This window comes from Stylophora pistillata, chromosome 1, assembly GCF_964205215.1.
Source record: "Stylophora pistillata chromosome 1, jaStyPist1.2, whole genome shotgun sequence".
In the NCBI taxonomy this organism is placed as follows: Eukaryota; Metazoa; Cnidaria; class Anthozoa; order Scleractinia; family Pocilloporidae; genus Stylophora; species Stylophora pistillata.
The window spans coordinates 47,253,251-47,274,112 of record NC_142519.1 but is presented as its reverse complement, the minus strand read 5'-3'; positions in this window follow the sequence as shown (position 1 = coordinate 47,274,112).

Sequence of the window (20,862 nt, the reverse complement as noted above, 5' to 3'; positions counted from 1 at the left end):
TGATATATCTCTAATCTTATGTCTTTTCTGGGTTATTAAGCTTCAGTTTTTTTTAAACCCTGATGAGATTTAAAGAGACCATAGCATACTTTCATTATCAAAGTTAGAGAGCGCTAATTCGCTTCCGAGTAACTTAGCGCGGCTGTTGGTAGCCAGCAATTTCTTAAGCACAAAAGAACGATAAGCTGTTGTCGTGGAGTTCGCCGAGTAAATAGTTGTTTTATATGAAAATCTATAAGCGATGTCTATTCACTTTCTCGAATTTTGTCATAGTTTTGATCAAATGGTAACAGTACTTCTCGCTTCGCGGTTGTCCTATTTTGCTAATCTCTCGTATGATTACAGACCGAATTGGACTCCACTTCGTTCTTCTACTATTATGAATGAGGAGATTGTATTGTCATATCTGGGAAAACCTATCAGATATTAACACCTGAGTGTGTTATGTACAGGTGACCTGTTATTGAAAACTCCAGGTGGTAACTCCTTGATTTCGTTATATAAAAGTAACGAAATTGGCAAAGCTGAAAGGGTAACCATAATTCTCAGAGTGCGTTTATGTCACTGTGTTCTTTTGAGCATCATTTTTCAAGTTGGTGAGAAAAATTTAACTTGGAATGGCTGGAACTGGAGTTCTTAGGAGTAGAGCTCTTAAATGATCTTTTCGAATGGCCGAGTTTCTGCAGTTGAGCAATTCCACTGAAAAGCTTATAAGAATGAAAGATTACGCCTTTATCTCTATTGGGAAGCACTGGATAAGTTATGGTAACTGACTTCCTGAGAAGAGGAGGGGCGGGATGGCATAACATTTTCTGAAAAAAACTTGAGTTCAACTCGTTATGTACTTGGATAGATATGATACTTGTACACATACCATTCGCGGGTTTTATGGTTGCGTTTGGCAGGGATGCCCCAGATGCTTTCCAGATCGCGTTTAAGTCTGTTGAAGATCCCGATCGCACCATAGGAGACCTTTGGAAGTCACCCATGGTAAGAATTCACGAAGTGTGGCACTTTCCCAAAGAACAGAGTCAAGAGACGTTTTGCCAATTATGTCAACACCTGACTGAAAATTAATCAAGAGGCTAGCAATTGACCATCGTGGGTGACAATGCGAGCAATTAAGGCCCGGTATGTGCGAGAGTATAAGAAGCCGGAGAAAATCAACTTAGTTTCTGAGCAGATTCAGAAGAACCCAGGTGGTAAAACGGTGGCTTTATTGACGATCAACTCCTTCTAGGCCAATTTTGGGGAACGCCTCAACAAATCTACAACCCAACAAATCACAGCTCCACACGAACTGTTTCAACCGGTGAACAACGGCCTCTCCTGAACAAACCATGTGTTCGTATTTCGTCTAAACTATAAGCGATAAAGGAGGAGAAGCAACAAGAGACGGAAACCTAAGAGCTTTGTGCAGATGACTTGGTAAATGTGACAAGGCCTGAGTGTTAGGTGGAAGTACTCTCATTCAGAATAGAAGTCGGCGAAAAAAAAGGAAAGCGAGAAGCCAGGGAAAACTACTGAACTATAAGATCGTGCGTAAAAATGTCTGGGACGAAATTAAGCGCCCTCTTGAAGATGAGAGACGCAATATAGATGCAGTCACGCTTTTTCAGAGAAGCCTCCAGTAAAGAAGTCAAAACTGTGAAACTAGTCAAACAATACGGACTTCCGGATCTTTAACAAGCGGGTAGGGAACATAGAGACTTTATCTTGGTATCCTTATCAGTGGATATGCACGATTGGGTTTGGACGAAGATGTGGACATGAGCAATGTAGATACGTTAATGAATTAGTAAGATAAAGAAACAATGCTTAAATTTTATTTTTCCAGTTTTTTAAAAAACTCGTGCATAAGAGACTGAAGTTTTACAGCTCGAACGACGTTCGAGTGTGCTAAGGAAAGTGATATTCACGTTGCCATTGGTGGAATACACGTTTGACAATTTAGTTTAGTTACATTTTTGAGAACGTGTAATAATGAGGTTTATTAATTTATCAATCATGGGTTGATTGCTCATTTCACAACCTGAGGGGTTTCTTAGCTTGAATAATTTTCTTTGCTATTTGCTCCATCAAGATTGTCTTGCCCGCCAAGTTGCTGACAGCTTTCACCATCTTGTCATCAGCAACGTGTAGAGTGCGTGACATGTTTTGTCGAGTTCATGAACCCAAAAGGGTGTCGGGTAAAAGAGAGAAAACGCATGTGCTCGAAGTTTTGGAAATAAATATAACCTTGTGTTTCATTAATCTGGTTGATTTGAGTGTGTAACATTGGCGACCATGCCAGGACTGGACCGAAGAGGCTTATCATCGACGAAGAACTGCCTTGGGTTGTGAAGGACAAAGTAATTGGCACGCTTGATTGATTCGTCGAGCGCGAGTTGGTTGTGGTCGATTGCTGTCGACGGCGGACTGATCTTGACGTAAAGTGTCGCATTTCTTTTGTGAACGGCTGATTGCACTATTGGTGAGTACAAAAGATTATTTCTTGGAAGTATGATGGACACCGAGAGTCTGCAGATCGAAATTCAGGCCGCGTTGTGTTCCTTGAGCGAGGAAAGGCTTAAAGAAGTTTGTAGTGGGCTGAACATTACTGTACCGCCTGAGAGCAAGGGAAGGTTGGTTTTTATCCGAGCTCTAAATAAATATCTCGAAACGGAAGAATTAGATAATGAGAAGCTCAAAGTGTTGTCGTCATCTCTAAGTATGCAGGGAAAATTTGTACCGGAACAGAAAACGGAACCGCCGAAAGCTTCTGAAAATAGTAAGGCGACCGTCAAAATAGAGCAAAATCCCGCGGTGTCAATTTCAAAATTCAAACGCGACTTCAAGATTTCGGGCCAGATTGGCGACGCGTCGCAGAAGGATCGTTTGAGTTTTTCCTCGCTAGTACATCAAATTGAGAATGGGTTAAAGAACGACTATACAGAGGATGAAATCAAAGAGGCTGTGATAAAAGCGATAAATCCGGCGTTAAGCCTAAGAAGTTATTTGGAGGGTAAGGTAGATTTAACACTGGCCAAATTGAGGAGAATTATGCGTTCTCATTATCAGGAGAGAACAGCAACCGAACTATATCATCAGTTGAGCTCAACTGTCCAACAGCCAAAGGAAAAACCTCAAGAATTCTTGATCCGCCTTCTCGATTTGAAACAGAAGATCTTGTTTGCATCTCAAGAAACTGACTCGGACCTGAAATATGATCCTACCTTAGTACATGGCATGTTTGTCCATAGTTTTTCCCTTGGCCTGCAAAATGAGAATATCAAGATCGAAATGAAGCCCTACTTGGAAAAGAAATTTATAAGCGATGAAGAACTATTCGAGAAATTAAATGTGTGTTTCAGTGACGAACTGGAGCGATCACAGAAATTCGGTTCACAGCTAACCCCCAAGGTAAATACTGTTCAAAAGGGAGGGGACAAGCAGGAGACAAAGAATAATGGGGTGGAGGAAGGTCTCATGAAAGAACTAAGGGAGCTCAAGGCAGAGGTGGCCGCAGTCAAAGAGAGAGTTCGGGCCCCACTCCGGGTTCAAACCCCCCTCACACAACAGCCTATGAGACAACCCCCACTGTGTAGGACCTGCCAACAAAGTGAGAATGGATGGCCGTGCAACCATTGCTTCAGGTATGGGGCGAGTGGCCATTATGTACGCGAGTGTAATGCCCAATTCAGCCGACGCTCTCCAGCAGAATTCCAGGGAAACGGCCAGAGGTCACGTCCATGGGACAGGGTGTGACCAGGCAAGAAAACCAGTCCCGTTACGTGCAGTGTGGAAAACAAAGCACAGACCATGTACCACTTAACCGCGGCGGAGCCTGTAAGACCAATAGATATTATTCAAAAGAATGTCAAGTAAAATACAGAGCTGTGCATAAACCAGTTTGCATGGCTATACAGGAACTTGAGAAACAGAAAGCAGCCGGAGATGATGGCCATGATTTGAACACGACGTTTCCCTGCCACCTGACGCCAAGGCAGCAGCTCGGACTGACAAAAATCGTGGGACGGAGGTGCGTGGTAAAATGCCTAATGCAGGGAAAGGAAGTGGAGGCATTATGGGATACAGGTTCCCAGGTTTGTGTTGTGTCAAGGAAGTGGCAACAAACTCACTTACCGCAGGAGGTGTTAAGAAATGTTGAAGAGTTGTTGGGAGCAGGAGAAGAGCTGAATTTGGAAGCGATGAATGGGACAAACATTCCATTTGACGGTTGGATTGAGATCGGGTTTAAGTTGGCTGGGGACGATACAACTGCTCATGAGCTGACAGTTCCAGTACTGGTGGGACAAAAGGAACAAGAGTACCCAATCATTGGCTTCAATGTTATAGAAGAAATCCTCGCTCAATATGGTGGAAACCACCAAGCGGCAAGTAACATCATTCAGCAGTCATTCCCTTCAATTCATCATACTCGCATAGGTACCCTGATCAATCTGATCCAGTCAAGAACACAGGATACCGGTACTGCAGCTGTTAAAGTCGGAAAGAGAGATGTTATGCTGCCAAAAGGAGAGGCAACGACAGTTAAGTGTCAAACTCACCTCGGACCAGTTCCAGAGGGGATGCCAGTAATATTTGAGCCCAAGGAAGACAGCGAGCTCCCAGACGGACTGGAACTGGGCGAGGAACTTACTAAAATAACCCCGGGAACCTCTAGTCACGTGGCCGTCGTGGTCCAAAACAATACAGACAGAAACATCTTGTTAAAGCGCAGAACAGAATTGGGCCGGATACACCTGGTAAAGTCAGTTCTACCAATTCCAAACACTCCCGACTCGTACTCTCGAGGAGACGAGGATTCTTACCCTGAAGCTACCTCGCATCCTGGTCAGGAACAAGATGGATGGGAGCCACCAGTTGACTTGAGTCAGCTAGAAGACAATGAACAATTGATCGTCCACGAAATGCTACGGCAAGAAGCTGGAGCCTTTGCAAGAAACGACGATGATGTTGGCTGCGTGGAGAACTTGGTGCTGGATATCCAGTTAAAGGACAATGAGCCAGTACAGAAGAACTATATCTCCATCCCCAAGCCACTCTATGGGGAAGTGAAAGAGTACTTAGAAGACTTGATTAATCGAAATTGGATCTGCAAGTCCCGTTCGGCTTACTCCTCACCCATGGTCTGTGTTCGCAAAAAGGATGGAAGTCTGCGACTTTGTATTGATTATCGATAATTGAACAAGAAAACATATCCAGAACGACAGCCGATTCCCCGTATACAGGATATCTTAAATGGCCTAGGCGGCAACAGATGGTTTACAGTTCTGGACCAAGGGAAGGCCTACCACCAAGGCTTTATGACAGAAGAAAGCCGCCCCCTGACTGCATTCGTGACCCCCTGGGGATTGTATCAATGGAATAGAATACCGTTCGGGCTAATGAATGCACCGGCGGCATTCCAAAGGTGCATGAATGAATGTCTAGATGGCTTACGTGACAACATCTGTATCCCCTACCTGGATGATGTCTTGGTGTATAGTACAACCTTTGAGCAACACGTTCAGGATGTCCAACAAGTCCTGCGTCGACTGCAGGAACATGGGATAAAGTTAAAGCCATCAAAGTGCAAGCTCTTCCAACGACAAGTTAGATATTTGGGGCGGGTTGTTTCCGGCGATGGCTACTCTCTAGACCCAGAGGACACGGCCGCTGTACACAACTTGGCGAAACAAAAACCAGCAACAGTGGGTGATGTGCGTAAACTGCTGGGGTTCCTGAGTTACTACAGGCAATACATCCAGGATTTCTCACGCATAGCTAAGCCCCTGTACGATCTAATGGCTGGCCCTGATCTATTGGCTAATAATCATAAGGTAACATGGACAGAGGAACATCAGAAGCGGCTTGACATGCTGGTCGACCGACTAACTTCTCCTCCAGTGATGGCATTTCCCGACTTTACGAAGCCATTTGTACTTCACACAGACGCCTCACAAGAGGGACTTGGAGCTGTATTGTATCAAGAACAGGACGGGGAGCTCAGAGTTCTAGGTTATGCCTCTAGGACACTAACTCCAGCAGAGAAAAATTACCACATGCACGCGGGAAAACTGGAGTTCCTTGCCCTCAAATGGGCAGTAACTGAGAAGTTCCGTGATTACTTGTACTACTCCACCTTCTTCACTGTGTACACCGACAACAATCCACTAACTTACATTCTGTCGTCAGCTAAGTTGTCTGCAGTAGGGCACCGGTGGGTGGCAGAACTGGCAGATTTTAATTTTAACATCAAGTATCGGCCTGGCAAATCTAACATTGATGCGGATGTACTATCCCGCCTACCGCTAGATTTCAGTGCATACATGGAAACCTGTATTGCAGAAATGGAAAAGGACGCAATTTGTGCAACAAGTCAAGCAGTGATACATCAGGAAACAGACGCCACACCCTGGGTGGCAGCAGTTTCAGCAAGAGTTGGCATTGCTCACGCAGAACCGGGCGTCACAGATTTGGTTTTTCGCCAACTTACTTTAGAAGAAATATTAAGGGCTCAACGGGAAGACCCCGACATCTCACGAATCCTGGCCTACAAGAAACGGGGATATCCCCCACCAGGAGGAGAGCGGAAAAATGAGACTCGTACAACATCTTGCTACTTGAGAGCATGGAATAAACTCCATATATCAGCGGACGGGATTCTGTGGCGCCAAACTAAGAGTCGATTGCAGCTAGTATTACCCACAAAGTTTAAACAGTTGGTTTACCAAGAGCTTCACATTGAAATGGGTCATCTGGGTGCAGATCGAGTGGTGGACTTAGCGAGATCTAGGTTCTATTGGCCTTACATGCAAGAGGAAATCGAGTATTTCATCGCCAACAAGTGTCACTGCATCCAGCAAAAGAAGCCCCAAACCTCCCCTAGAGCACCAATGGAGAGCATTACGACAACTGCCCCTTTTGAGATGGTGTCTATAGACTTTCTTCATTTGGAGAAAAGCCAACGGGGATTTGAATACATTTTGCTGATAGTAGATCACTTCACAAGGTTTGCACAGGCCTACCCAACCCGAAACAAGACAGCACGAACGGTGGCTGAAAAGATTTACAATGACTTTGTACCACGATTCGGATTCCCAGCCCGTATACACAGTGATCAAGGAGGAGAATTTGAGAACAATCTCTTCCATCAACTACATAAGTTGTCTGGCGTTTCCAAGTCTCGCACCAGCCCCTACCACCCTCAAGGGAATGGGCAAGTGGAGAGGATAAACCGCACGCTATTGTCTATGCTGCGAACACTCCCAGATTTGAAGAAACGAAAGTGGGATGAATCACTCAACAAGATGATCCACGCGTACAATTGCACGAAGCATGAGGCGACAGGATACGCTCCGTATTACTTGTTGTTTGGAAGAACACCCCGCCTGCCCATCGACCTGATTTTCAATTTGAATCAAGAGAGTGCAGAGGGAGATTATAACACTTACGTCCAAAACTGGCAGCATGATATGAAGGAGGCATACCGGATAGCTCAACAGAATGCAAAGAAGACTGCCGAGCGCGGCAAGCAATATTACAACAAGAGAGTCTCAGGTGGCGTTCTTCAGCCAGGCGATCGGGTGCTAGTTAGAAATTTAACAGAGCGCGGTGGCCCCGGAAAATTACGATCCCATTGGGAGTGCGCTATCCACGTTGTGGTTAAACGAATGGGGGCTCAAAGCCCAGTCTACAAAGTGAAGCCCGAGAGTGGAGGTGGCCGCGCAAGAGTACTTCACCGGAATTTACTACTGCCTTGTGACGCTTTGGAAGCAGATGCCCCAAATCTGGGATTTGGTACACGACCCCCAAAATCAGCAGTAGAGAAACGACTTTTGTCTGTTTCGGGAAATGACCTACAGAATTCGGGGAAAGATGATGATGATTTCGGTAGTGTGGACCTTGTAGAGGAAATACCTACTGAAGTAAGAACTTCAAACTCAGTGTCTCCAGGACGCGATTTGCCTTCAGAGTCAATTGAGGATTCTGCGACTACTGAGGGCACCAATGGGCCATCCAGCGAAATACAACTTGCAAATGAAGGAAGTGCTGACAATGACGGATCAGAGGGAGAGGATATTGCTGAGCAGGACATGTGGACTCGGCCGCAGCGCCAAAGGAGACCGCCGCAGATCTTAACTTACAACTCCCTGGGAAATCCACAGTACCAGTCGGCTGAGCCAGGATTCAGCAGTTCACGCGTTAACGCCATTCAAGCTCCAGCTATCACAGCTATTCCTCCGGGAACACCCCTGTATTTCTGGGTGTGGCCATGCTGTTTCCAACCTGTCTACTACTCGAGGGCTTGAGAGGAGGCTCTTATAAGACTCAAACATTAAAAAAAAAGAAAATCAAAAGCACACAAGGTGCTGAAGGAGACAATATCAAACAACAGTTACAGTAGCTGCAGAGAACCCTGATAAATAGTTTTGTAATATTTAGAAGAACACTTTCATTTTCGGCGGGGGAGTGTGTAGAGTGCGTGACATGTTTTGTCGAGTTCATGAACCCAAAAGGGTGTCGGGTAAAAGAGAGAAAACGCATGTGCTCGAAGTTTTGGAAATAAATATAACCTTGTGTTTCATTAATCTGGTTGATTTGAGTGTGTAACAAACGCACTTGTTCTATAAACCCTTAGCGTTGGCACAGTCGATGTCATGTTGTTTGGCAAATCAGTCCAGCCTGTTGATGTCAGGATCTCCTTAAGTCAATCTCTTTTTTAAATTCGTTCTAGGTCCAAGATGTTGGGAGAGTAAGGATGGAATTCTAGCCCAGAATTCGAGAAATGTTCTTTGATCTGTTCTACGAAGAGATAGCCGAAAATCGATGTTACTTGTAACAACGTCTCATGGCCCAAAGAAACCGTTCCTGAAGAGCATTCTCCGCGGGAGCATAAATAAATGCTGGCAATTGCAAATTCTCCAGTATTTCATTTATGCTTACTGACGAACGCTCTGCAGCTTTAGGACATCTTCTGCCCTTGTAAGACCTATCAGAGCTGCTTCCTCTGGCTTTTAAAAAAACGCTTTTCCTCTAAAATCTGGAAAGAAAAATGTTCTACTTATCGCGCTTCACATCCGCTATTGTTTTCCGGGTTAATTTCCTAAGTGACCAACTCTGACCACCAACTGTAACTTTGACACATACTAAATCAGCTAGAAGCCCCGTGCGCTGATGGACATAATTTGGCTTTCTTCCTGAGAAATCATGATTTTTGTCCATCTGTGTACTAGGAAAGGGGATCGGAGTTCCAGCGATTAACACTCTATCAAACTCTCTTCCTAGAATAGGGCTGGAGAACTTGAGCTGGAGGTATCGCAACTATACTCCATTTGGAAAGGATGTAGCTTTTTACTTCCAATCGTTGTCAAAATGTGACTTTTTTATAAAAAAAATTCAGGACTCTGCACTTTGATGGTTATTTATCATCTCACATTAAATAGCAATTGAATAATTTTGATGCTGTTATTGAACACTTCCAAAGGTACTCACATTATCTGCGAAAAAATCCGATACCGACAATAAAGACTAACGTTCAAACTCCGCAGTAATATGTATATATTTAACAAACATGTGTAACATACATAACAGGCTTCATTTCATTGTTAATGCTGCCGATAAAATGAGATTTACCTAATTGCAAATTATATGAGTCCCCTCCACTAGAAAGAAGAACCCTCTCAACTGTATCTCGCTTCCAACATGTGGCTTTGTAGCTCACTTGGTAGTAGGGATGAATTAGTATGTGGGAGGCACGGGTTCGAGTTTCGTTCAAGCCTGAAGCATGTCCTGGCTTTAGATAATGGACAAATATCAGGAAATTTCTTTCAAGCCGAATAAAAGCTATTCTTCGTGTAATTATAATAAGTGACTGATAATTGCTGTAATAGCCCCTCTATCAGGTTGTTTAACTGTGTTGATGGAGGACATATCCTGTACTTAGGTTAACTGGATTACCTTTATTAGACCTTTAAACTTCATAAGTTGTACTGACATCTACTTAATTATTATCATTAATCTAATTATTATTAATCTCATCTTCACGTTTTCCGACATATCAACATTAATCGGTTGTCGAGCAAACTTTCATGTTCACAGAGACCGTTCACGCCCGCAAATAGCGGGAGCTAGTCGTATATTTTTGTTTTGCCATTTTCTTCTCGCCGACGTAAATTTAAATTTTGCAATAATTTTCCGTTAAATGTTTGGGACACCCGACATATTTCGAGAGCCAGTCAATGTTCTTGGATGGTTTGCTAAGCACTCGAAAATCTAAAGTTTCTCTCGGCTATCAGAGTCAACTTGTGTTGAAAATACTGAGAAGGTGCTCTCGGTTAGTCATGAAATAGAGACTCAGTCAATAGCATTTTCTATAGGTGGACGATAACTACTAACGTGATTGTTCACATCAACATATCTCTTATGATCTTTTTTAATAAAGTAAGAGGATTGAAGACGTGATTTTGTAAACGAGTTATGTCTAAAGCTTGATTTCTATTTGCTAGAATGGCTCAAGTCATGAAATACTGTTGCGTCGTAATCGGTTTTTATGCCAAGTAAATATTAAAGGGCTATAGAGTGTCCTACAAGAGTAAATAGTCATCGGAGCAGGAGGGTTAAGATTTATTCACTTTTGCGCAAGAAACGTGCAAAACCAGGAACTAGGGGAAAAGAGTTATCCCCTGGTTCGGAACTGACAAAAGAGTTCAATAACGTAGCTCCATTTTCTGCCTTTAAAAGCACACACAACCCACAATTCCTCTATTCGCTCCAACGAAGGGCTAACGCTCGAAACGTCAGCTTTTGTAATCGTTACGGTGTCCAATTTACCATTTCAACTTTGTTGATATATCCAAATTATTTCGTTACTTCCACCGACGCAGCCCCAAACAGTTTCTTTCGAAACTATCAGCCTTTGACAAAAGAGTAGTGCAGTAAATTTAAACCTCATTAAATTTTTTTTTAATTCCTTTAAAGCAGCTGATTTCTAGATGGAGCTGGAGTTTGGAGAACTATTACTCTAGCACTATATTTTTAAATGGCTGAGTTTCTGAATGTAAGATTTCCAAATCGATTCTCTTTTACACTGCAGACGTTAGAGGAAAAAGGCCTATGAAAGGTGTTCCTCTGACCCGTTTTAAAACTTACTGGGATTAATAACGACTGAAGTCAGATTCCGATTGTAAAAAGAACCGTAATTTGAAGATGAAGTTAAATATGTCCTTCTTATCTAGAGGATGTAAACAGTTTATCAGTTATATTCTCTTGGATTCATACCATTACCTTAAACTGGGTGAAAATAAGGACTGAGAGCAGTGGGATTAATAGCTATGATAATGAGATCTCTATTAAAATTTGTAACCAGGCTTTGGTAAATGTGTGTTACATGTTTTACATACAGGTGAGTCAACTTGGCGTTGTTAGTGAAGACTCCAGGTGGTAGCTCCTTGATTTGGTTTACAGCTAAGCCCCTAAGAAATTGACATAACTAAATTAAAGATCTCTCCTAAATAGGTAATAATGATTCCAAGAGTGTGTCCGTATTGACCACTTTCATAAATGGCTGCCGGATTAATATTCTTTTGTTTAAAATTAAATTAGCCTTTCTGCCCTCGCTTCAGATAATGTATTCTTTTGAATTTTGTACTGGAGAACGAAGCCAGAAAGGCTAATTTAAATTTAAACGAAAGAATATTAATCCGGCAGCCATCTATGAAAGTAGTGTATTATTATGTCCTTTTGACCATTTTGTTTTAATTGCTTTATAGTAATAAGAAAAGATAGCATTTAAAAAGTGTTATGAGTACCTAAAAAGTGTCATACGTACCTAAGAATTGGACATAACTAAATTTAAGATCTCTCCTGAATATGTAATTACGATTCTGAAAGTGTGTTTATGTTATTGTGTCCTTTTGACAAATTCTTTTTGATTGACTCATAGTAATAAAAAAGATATCATTTTAAAGTGTTCTGAAGACCCTTAATAAACACAAATACTGCAATATCAAATAATTCAATTCATAACATTTTTTAACACACTAAAATTCTGAAAAAGAAAACTTCGTTCGAAATAGAAAATAACCCTAGGCTTCTTTTTGGATTTCTCAACAAATGGTACATTTGGAACAAGGCAAACTTTAGAGGGTTTTCAGGCTTATTTTCTGCACTTGCTAAAATTTTGCTCACCTGATGGTAATAAAGTTTTATTTGATTCAATGACAACGATCAAATGAAATTTACCTAATTACAAAATTTTATGAGACCCCTCCACTAGAAAGAAAAGCCCTCTCAACTGTACTTCGTTTTCAACTTGGGGCTCGTTTTCAACGTGTGGCTCGCAAGTTTCCCTCGGCTATCAGAGTCAAATTGTGTTAAAAATACTGAGAAAATGCTCTCGGTTACTCATGAAATATAGAGTAAAGTATGACGATTCAACATGTGATTTTTTAAACCAGTTTCTTCTAAAGCTTGATTTGTAGTAGCTAAAATGGTTCAAGCCATAAATTGTTGTTGCGTAGTAATCGGTTTTATGCTAAGTAAATACTTAAGGGCTACGAGACTTATTAGGCTTGGTGGCGGGAGAGTTGAGTTTTATCATATGAACAGTTTATTAGATACATTCTCCTGGATTGATACTATTACCTTGAACTGGGTAAAAATACGGGCTGAAGGCAGTGGGATTGATAGCTATGATAATGAGATCTCTATTAAAATTTGTAACCAGGCTTTGGTAAATGTGTGTTACATGTTTTACATACAGGTGAGTCAACTTGGAGTTGTTAGTGAAGACTCCAGGTGGTAGCTCCTTGATTTGGTTTCTACCTAAGGACCTAAGAAATTGACATAACTAAATTAAAGATCTCTCCTAAATAGGTATTTATGATTCCAAGAGTGTGTCTCTATTATTACGTTCTATTAACCATTTTGTTCATTTGGTTTCTGGTAATAACAAAAGATAACATTTAAAAAGTGTTATGAATTTCCTTAATAAACACAAATATTGCAATAGCAAATCAGTAAATTAATAACAATTTTAACATGCTGAAATGTTTAAAAAAGAAAACTTCAGTCGAAATAGAAAATAACCCCAAACCTTTTTTTTCATATTTCTGAACACATGGCACGTTGGGAACGAGGCAAACTTTAGAGGGTTGATAAATCAATTTACTCTTTTCAGGCTAATTCACGGCAATTGCTAAAATTTTAGCAATTTCCTAATTACAAATTATATGAGTCCTTTCCACTAGAAAGGAAAACCCTCTCAACTGTACCTCGCTTCCAGCGTGTGGCTCATGTGCTCACTTAGTAGTAGCGCTGAATTGTAGTAAGTCTAGACATCATTAAAAGTTTCTTTCAATTTCTTTAAAGCAGCTGAAGCCTAGATGGAGCTGGAGTTCGGAGAACTATTATTCTGACACCATCTTTTCGAATGGCTGAGTTTCTGAATGCAATAAGTCTGATGCGAGTAATTCTTACGTTGCTTGCGCTAGGGGAAAAAGCTCATGAAAGGTGTTACTCTGACCTGTTTTCAAACTTACTGGGATTAATAATGACTGAAATCAGATTGCGATAAAAAAAGAACTGTAACTTAAAGATAAAGTTAAATATGTCCTTTTGATCAAGAGGACGTATATAGTTTATCAGTTATATTCTGGTGGGCTGATACTATTACCTGGAACTGGGTGAAAATAAGCGCTAAGAGCAGTGGGATTGATAGCTATGAGAATGGGATTTCTTTTAAAATTTGTAACCACGCTTTGGTAAATGTGCGATCTGGGATATAGGATTTGAATCCTGCTACTTCGACTTTCATGTTTCAAGCGTTTCATTTGATCTCTATTAGTCCATTAAATGTGTGTCGTGGAATATGCAATAGACGTTTTTTCACTTACAACTCTTGCAGCTTAACCACTGGAATAAGCAACTCACAACGAAATTTCTTGCTTTTGTTTTCGTGTAAAAATTGATGGGTTTTTTTTAAACACTTTATTTTTGAGAATAATTCATTTTTAACTTGTAAATTGCGCGCATGCACAAGAGTGAGTGTAGATATGATGTGAAGAATGGTACTTGCTCGCTCCCTCGATTGGTCGATTCCTTTAAACTTTTTTTCGATTTTAGGCTTTTGAGTTAATTTGATAGTTTTTGGCGAATAATAAATGAGTTTAAAACTATACGTTTTTTATTTGGATATATCAACAAAGTTGAAATGGTAAATTGGCCACCGTAATGATTACAAAAGCTGACGTTTCGAGCGTTAGCCCTTCGTCGGAGCGAATGGCGAAGGGCTAACGCTCGAAACTTTTGTAATCATTACGGTGGCCAATTTACCATTTCAACTTTGTTGATATATCCAAATTATCTCGTTACTCCCACCGACGCAGCCCCAAACAGTTGATTACGAAACTATCAGCCTTTATACGTTTTTCATCCGTGAATTAAAGTTTGCCCAATCTCCAGCGTATATTTTATTTATGGCGTCAGTGCTCCTATTTGTGAATGTCTACATGCAGGAGAATGATTATTTTGTCCGAAAGAGAAAACAAAGAAAGGAAGGTAAGCGACAGGTGCGTATTAAGTTTTTACTCAAAAACGAAGGTGAAAGATAAAAATCGCTAAATATTTCCGTATGTGTGCAAAAAGGTACGCGGGTCATATTTCAAAAGGAATATGCAAATTTTTCCGTGAGCGAAGAGATTTCAAATTTCATAGAATCTATCAATAGGAAGCAAGACAAAAATGACCAAGAAATATTTCGGGACGACAGTTTTATTCCAAACAGTTCTTGATTTGCTGTCATAAGCGAAAAACGTACGAATTTCTTACGTGTACAAAGCCCACGCGGTAAAACTCATCATGCTTAGATGGTTTTTATTTGACTTTACGGCCAGAAAATTGCGTAGTGTTATGTAGAAAATTCTGAAAAACTTTGAATTAACACAAAATATTCTATTAATTCTATTTGAACATATTGTTACTCGAACATAATATTTACCGCGTCATGGAATCGTCAAATTGTCACTAGGCCCTGCTTGAGGTCCGCAAGTTCGGTTTCCACATTTCGCATCGCTTTAGACGGAGAATCGTAGACTTGAGAGTATACTCTGTCACGTTTAAGACCTTGACGTCCATTATTTTCCAAACAGAGTATTCTATATATAGTATTGCTACTTTATATTCTGAGTTCCACAAGGTCTAACTCGATCGCAAGGGAACGAAAAATCCGACTTGAAAATTTTGAAGGTCGGCCGCGTGGATGCCACATTTTCAAATTTGATCACTTGGTAAGAACGCACAGAATGATGCCCCTCTAGTGCCCCCTAAGGCCATCAAAATATATGCGCAGACGACGGATTCTGATTGGTTTATTGATCTCCAACTGAAGAACTTTAGGGACTCAATTCTGCTCATTAGGCGAGGTAGGGGGAAAGCATTCTCGCGTGAGCCAATCGAGCGGTTCGAGCGGTTACGAGCGGTTAAGCAAAACGAAAAATTTACTTTTGCGCTGCGGATTTGATCCAACCACTCCATCGTAACAGGGAAAGTTATTATGATTGTGGCAGTACCACAGGGTCATCTACGGCATGACTCGCTAGACAGCATAAGCATGAAAAGAAGGCAACCTTTTGATAATCTTATGCATACATGCTTATCCTTATGTCCAAGCGTCCCTTTCAGCGCATAAACTTTTATATGCTTATCCCAATCCTTACATCGCAAGTAAATACTTAGCTTAATAGCGCAAAAATAGTTTTTCGATAAACAAAACAGCACCCATTTGAACTTTCTTCCCACAAACCTTTACAGTAAAATCTGGAACAGTGATTGTCTTACACTAACTCCTACTCAGACCATATTTTCTGTCTTTGAGGCCTAATTTCATTTCACATCATATTCCTCAGAACGTTCATTTACCAGTCCAGCAGTTCTAAGAACAATACATACCCTAGTATGGAAATAAAACATCAATTTCTATTGACGACACATGAATTACATTGGCTTATCCAATTCACGAGTGGGCTCACAGAGCCTTTGATTATCAGGGATATGCTTGCATGTGCGAACGAGATAGACGCCCTAAGAATATGGTTGAGTTACCAGCGATACTGAATAAATTATGAATTTAAGTAGGTGATTGAAAAAAATATCCTCGCATATTGTGGCTATCGAAGACCCCTGAGTTTAAATACCCTGACGCTCAGTTTTAAAAAAGCAGAAATTTTAAGAACTCTATCTAGATAGATCTGTAGCAAAAAATCATAGAAAGAGCTAGAAAGCAGAATTCAGGAGGAGGGGAGAGGGCAAAGCAAACAGTTGTAGAGGGAAAGCCTGTATGGACGATCACATTTCGTTTTCTCCCTCTCTTATTTTATCACAATGTCCGCGCAGGGTATCTGAGGCATGAAAATGAACAAATATGAAAACAAAAGAACTTGGTAAAGATAGAAAATGAACTTGTTAGAGCAAAGGTTACCAACATCCGGTAGTAGCCTTATTTTTAAAAATTTTCAGGTGATTTAATGAGGCAAGGTTACTCCCATATGTTTATCACTACCAATCAATTAACCATCACACCTTGTTCCATTACCTTAGCTCATAGGTGACTACACCCACAACGCGTGAGAAATTAGGCAATTTGTAACTCACTGCGCGTCAATATCAACATACAGGTATGCATAACTATCCTGTACTTACAACATGGTCAATTCTGGGTTGTTATTGAAGATTCCAGGTATTAGCTCCTCTATCTGGTTGTATCTCAAGTCCCTGAAAGGAGGGTATATGCCTGGATAAGTTGTTACTTAAAGCTCGCACTTTCCTTCGAGCGCCGCTTTCCGCTGATTTTTTTTTCCTTTTTTAAACAGACAAATATCGCAGCATTCTTCGGGCCTGACGGAAGTTATTGTACATATAATTACAATATAGTGCTCCTATTTGTGAATGTCTACATGCAGGAGAATGATTATTTTGTCCGAAAGAGAAAACAAAGAAAGGAAGGTAAGCGACAGGTGCGTATTAAGTTTTTACTCAAAAACGAAGGTGAAAGATAAAAATCGCTAAATATTTCCGTATGTGTGCAAAAAGGTACGCGGGTCATATTTCAAAAGGAATATGCAAATTTTTCCGTGAGCGAAGAGATTTCAAATTTCATAGAATCTATCAATAGGAAGCAAGACAAAAATGACCAAGAAATATTTCGGGACGACAGTTTTATTCCAAACAGTTCTTGATTTGCTGTCTTAAGCGAAAAACGTACGAATTTCCTACGTGTACAAAGCCCACGCGGTAAAACTCATCATGCTTAGATGGTTTTTATTTGACTTCACGGCCAGAAAATTGCGTAGTGTAATAACTATCCTGTACTTACAATATGGTCAATTCTGGGTTGTTATTGAAGATTCCAGGTGTTAGCTCCTCTATCTGGTTGTATCTCAAGTCCCTGAAAGGAGGATATATGCCTGGATAAGTTGTTCCTTGAAGCTCGCACTTGCCTTCGAGCATCGCTCTCTGCTGATTTTTTTCCTTTTTTAAACAGACAAACATCGCAGCATTCATCGGGCCTGACGGAAGTTATTGTACATATAATTATAATATAGGACTGATAGTCGCTGTGCTTGGAAGACTTCAGATGGTAGCTCCTGCATATTGTTATCTCAAGTCTGTACGTAGTTGGAGGGCATATCCTGAATTTCCTACTAATTCATTACGTAAGATAAATAATGTCAACCTACCTCCGGGTAACATATAGTAAGGCTTCCGGTAACCAGGAATTTTTCAAGCACATAATAATAATTAGTTTTTAAGCTTTAATCCTCATTGCATGTTTTATGAGCCCTTGAGCAATTAAAATATGGATCTAGAATTTTGTAACTACGCGAGCTGAGATGTTTTATACGTGTAATTGGGTCTGTATAAGACATTTAAAGATGTGTGTCTTGGAATAAGCAATGCATGTTTTTTACTCACAGTTGAATCAACTTGGTGTTGTAGCTGAAGACTCCACGTGGTAGCTCTGCTATCTGATTTCTCTGTAAGTACCTAGGCAAAGGATATACCAAGAATTATAGGTTTTACCTAAGTTTGTAAACCAATCAGAGTCAACTTGTTTTTAAAATACTCATTTTTTTCAGGTCTGATTTTCGCTATTGCATAAATAGCGCTATCTACTGCGAAGGATCGTGCATCATACGTATTTAATACCGCAGTTCAAAATATATGAACTTCATATATTCATTGTATCTAATATACTAATGTTTTCCGATATCTGCAAACGGAAGGCAAATTCTCAGAAAAACTCTACCAAAGCTCTATGTTCATTGCATGTTATCCAGCACCAGGAAAATACCAATGAATAACTTGTTTTCCTGAATGTTTTTCAATAGTTTTCTGTACGCGCAAACCCTGCATTTTCCAAGCGTCTTCCCACAGAATAACTAACGGTGAATGCCATGAAAACATGATGTTTGTGATTGTTTTCCTACTCCACTAAAACGCTAGTGTATAGCTTGTTTTCCTGAACGTTTTACTATGGTTTTCCCGAACGCACGAAAGCTGGATTTCAGTTTCCAAGCGTTTTACCGCAGAATCACCCACGGAATAATGATGTTTGTTGATTGTCTTCCTGCTCCACGAAAACGCTAGTGTATAGCTTGTTTTCCTGAACCAGTTTATTTATAGTTTTCCCGATCGCGCGAACGTTGCATTTGTCAAGGGTTTCTCACAGAAGCACTAACGAACGTGATTAAGCCATGAAAAATTGTTGTTCGTCTATTGTTTGCCTGCTCTGTAGAAACACTCGTCAACAGCTTACAACGTTTTCCTATATGTTTTTCTGTAGTTTTCGTGAGCGCACGAGCGCTGCATTTTTCAAGCGTTTTCACACACAACTACTTATAGTGAACGATCAGAAAGCGCGATGATCGTCGATTGTTTTCTTGGTCCAAGGAGAGGCTAATAAATAGTTCGTTTTCCGGAACGTTTTCCTGCTGTTTTCCTAAGCGTTCGAACAATGTATTTTTCAAGTGTTTTATCCGAGAAACGCTGACGGTCAACGCCATGAATATAAGATGTCCGTCGATCATGATCATTATTTCCTGCTCTATATTCTGCTCCATGAAAACACCAATGGATATCTTGTCTAATATTTAGAATACTGACCACCATTGGATCATTTGAGGCAATTCAGTTATTGGAGCAGCTTGGATCATTTGAGGAAATTGAGCTTATTGGGTCCTTTCAGGCAGTTGGGTCAACTGGGTCGAACAGCGATTAACCAAGCGGCGGTAAACGCGAGAGTGCATGTCTTGCACAAATTCACCGTTGCAGAAAACATCGGGAAATGCATGCTTTCGACTGGCTAACTCCAGTGAATATAACGTTAGAATACGCAAGATGGCTGTAAATGGCAGAACACATGTTATTTTACCTAGGTTAACCGAACAGCAATCAATGGTAAAACGCCGGAAAATGCGTTTCGACGAATTTTCTGGAATTCACCATCGCGTAAAAATTTTGAAAATGCATGCTTTCGACTGCAAAACTCATGTGAACATTTTGTTCACCGAGCGAAAAAATAGTTGCGAACAATGTAACATCTTCTGTGCGTTCTACCGTGAACGACAAACACAGGAAAACGTTAGGTTTTCGTGCGTATTTTACACACATTCAACTTCCCCGAAAATGCGTGTTTTGAGGCGTTAATGCCGGTGAATAGGTTGTAGTTCACTCGGAAGATGCCAATGAACAAAAGGAAAACAAGCTGTTTCCCGTGCGTTCTCACGTTAGCGGGAAGAACGGCCCCCATCTTGAATGTCGCAATGTTATGCGCAGAAAAGGTTGCGCAGTGCAAAACTAGGGAATCTCCTAAAGTAAATTTGTCCTCCTGAACAATTCTTTATAGGTATTGTGGTTGATGCTATAACCTTTGACTGGGAGATAATATAGGTTGAATAAATTAGATTAATAAAACGTAAATTTGCCTCTGTTCAACTCACACGCTCTAACAGTTATGTCACTCTCTTTCAATCGCATATTATGACTGTCGAAGACCCCTGAGCTTAAACACCTCACACTCAGCTTTAACAAAAATTGCAGCCTTACAAACTCTTTCTGATGCAAGAAATCAAAGAAAAAGCTTAGAACCGAAGTTAATAAGATTGTGCTGTTAATAAAGAGATTTTGAGGTCATAAGAAATACCTAAGAAATCGAAATAATAAAACTAAATTTAACATATACTTTAACGGGTAATCATGACTCCTAGACTGAGTCTGTGTTATTGTGTCCTTTAGAAAAGAGCTTGGGAACTAGAACTATAGTTGTTGGAGGTAGCATTTCATAAAAAAAGGGAGAGTGTTTTATCAGGGTTCCTTGATCACGAGGAAATTGATCACGCATATATTTAGTTTATCTTTCTTTTCCTTCATTAACGCATGTACATTTTGCTAGCCAATGTAGTGAGAGGGGTTTCATTTTAATCAAAGGCAGTTGCACTTTGCATTGACCTCAATTGCAATTTTGAAAAGCGGAAGAAGCAGCAATAGGTAAGTCTACCCGGTTTTAAACTCTAAAAGTTACCACAAGGAAGTTTTTGTGTTTGAACCTTCCAGGCCTAAAAGTACACAGTACAAAGATAAGTGGGCTGTTCAGGTTTTTCAAATTGAAAGGCTGCACCTGACAAAAAAGTTCCTTTTTACCAGAGCTGGATAGTGTGTTCAAAGATTGTGATTTTCACCGAGTGCAAAGTCTTGAAGAAAGGTTGGAAGGCCTAGACACCTTTACCCAAAACTTCTGGCTTACACAGTTCGTCTGAACAAACGAACGAACACTTGTTCAATTACTGCATTCTTTGGCAAAATTGATTTCCAACCACGCTT